The sequence below is a fragment of the Tupaia chinensis genome, unplaced genomic scaffold (genome assembly GCF_000334495.1).
Source record: "Tupaia chinensis unplaced genomic scaffold, TupChi_1.0 Scaffold144991_2, whole genome shotgun sequence".
In the NCBI taxonomy this organism is placed as follows: Eukaryota; Metazoa; Chordata; class Mammalia; order Scandentia; family Tupaiidae; genus Tupaia; species Tupaia belangeri.
In genome coordinates this window covers 4,007,708-4,010,308 of record NW_006204851.1, presented here as the reverse complement: position 1 = coordinate 4,010,308, position 2,601 = coordinate 4,007,708, and positions in this window count along the sequence as shown.

The following is a 2,601-nucleotide window of genomic DNA, read 5'->3' as shown; positions in this document are numbered from 1 at the left end:
TGGTCTACTACGTGGAAGTCCAGCGACATAGCCATTACTCTAACTGCTGGTTCCCGACCCAAATGAAATATTAACCTAAGGTCAAGGTAGGAGAGAAAAACGACTGAGATGAATGTGCTTACTAAAATACCAATAAATTTGTCAAGTTCAAAAAAAATAGTATAATTTTAGATAGTAACAAATTCTGTAAATACAACAGGATGCTATAATAAAGAGCTTTTACAGGATAGGAATGAGAGACATCAAGTAGAGATGACCACTCTGAGGAAGCAAAATTTGAGTTGAAAGAAACAATTAAGAGGGGGAACCAGCAGTTAGCGTAATGGCTATGTCGCTGGACTCCCACGTAGTCAACCGTGGTTCGCGTCCCGGACCCGGTGACTTAAAACTCACACCGGGCGCGTGTGCGTGCGTGCCCAAGATCCCGAGAGGAGAATGGAGGAGAAGGGATTGTGGCGTGACCATCCCCTCTGGGGGATGATTTCTCGCTTTCTGTCTCTCTGTCTCTCTCTGTCTGTCTGGTGAGCGCAGGCACCCTATAGTGAAAAATCTCTCCAAAAAAAAAAAAAAAGAAAAAAAGAAACAATTAAGAGGTAACTAAGGAAAAACCTAGAGACAGCAGAAGAAAATATTCTAAAAACGGGTAGACTTGCTGTCTTTGAGAACCAGTAAAAAGGTCATTTTCTGGAGAGAAAAATAAGTATGGAAGAGTGAGGTAAGAGATGAGGATATATCACATAGATTTCTGTAAGTTGTGAAAAGGAATTTGGTTTTTACACTATGATGTAAAGTCATTAGAGGGATTTCAACCAGGAAATATTATGATTGAATTTACATTAGAAAGTAAAAATTAGCCTAGATTTTGTGTGGAGAATAAACTGTAAGAAGGCAAAAGTTATAGCAGGGAGGCCAGTGAGAAGAAAGCCAACCAGATAAGAGGTATGGATGGCTTGGAAATAGGTGAGTAACTATGGAATTGATAAAGGCGTAGCTAGTGGGGCCAGGAGATGGCATAGCAGTTATGTCATTAGGCTCCACATGACTGATTATAGTTCAAGTCTCAGACCCGGTGGCTTAAAAGTCATGCCTGGCACATGTGCGTGTGCACATGCCCAAGATCCTGAGAAGAGAAGGGATTGTGGCATGGCCATCACCCCTAAAGCATTATTTCTCAGTTTCCCTCTCACTAACTCTGTTTCTCTCTCTCTTCAGGAAGCACACGCGTGCCAAGCCAAAAAAGAAAAAGATAAAATCTCTAAAAAACAAAAAGTGTAGCTGGATTTAGAACACATTTTCAAAGTAGAGCTGATAAGAATTACTGATGGATTACATATGAGGGGTATTCAAAGAATTCATGGAAAATGCAGATGATGAAAAAAATACACATAAATTTAAAAATTTGCACCAAAATATACTTGTACTTTAATTCCATTTGTGATGAACTTTTTGAATTCACATTTACAGGAAATGAACTAGAAAGAAAAGTCAAGATTCTCAAATCGAATAATTTGAGTAAGATTCTTAATCAGGTATTTAATTAAACTAACTTGAGTAAATAGGATTTCCATTTAGTTAGAAGGAGTAGACTGTGGAAGAGATGGTGATTCTGGAGGTGGGAGTGGAATAAGGAGATGGAAACATTTTGGGCAAATTAAGTTTGAAATGTATACTCAATATCTTTTTTTTTTTTGGAGAGATTTTTTTGCTATAGGGCGCGCGCTCGCCAGACAGACAGAGAGAGACATAGAGACAGAAAGCAAGAATTCACCCCCCAGGGGGGATGGTCACGCCGCAATCCCTTCTCCTCCATTCTCCTCTTGGGATCCTGGGCACGCACGCACATGCGCCCGGCGTGAGTTTTAAGCCACAAGGTCTGGGACGTGAACCGCGGTCGACTACGTGGGAGTCCAGCGACATAACCATTATGCTAACTGCTAGTTCCCTATACTCATTATCTTAATGAAAATACAAAGCAGGCAGTAGCTTACAGGACTCTTGAGTTCAGTCTTTTTCAATACCTTTAAAAGTAAGTGCACCTGGGGGACCAGTAGTTAGCGTAATGGCTATGTCACTGGACTCCTGTGTAGTCGACCACGATTCGAGTCCTGAACCCTGTGGCTTAAAACACGCCAGGCGCCTGTGCGTGTGTGCCCAAGATCCCAAGAGGAGAATGGAGGAGAGGGCATTGTGGCGTGACCATCATCCCTGGGGGGTGATTTCTAGCTTTCTGTCTCTCTCTGTCTGTCTGGCAAGCGCACACGCCCTATAGCAACAACCTCTTAAAAAAAAAAAAAAGTAAGTGCACCTGAGATCAGCAGTTGGTGTGTTGGTTACATCACTGGACTCCCATGTAGTCGACCATGGTTTGAGTACCAGACCTGGCGACTTAAAACTCACACCAGAGTAACTTAAAACATGTGCCAGGCATATGTACATGTGTGTCGAAAATCCCATGAGGAGAATGGCGGAGAAGGGATTACAGCATGGCTATCCGCCCTGGGGAGGTGATTTCTAGCTTTTTTTCTGTCTATCCAGTGAGCGTGCGTGCCCTATAGCAAAAATATCTAAAAAGAAAAAAAAGGGAAACAAAGAAAATAAGTT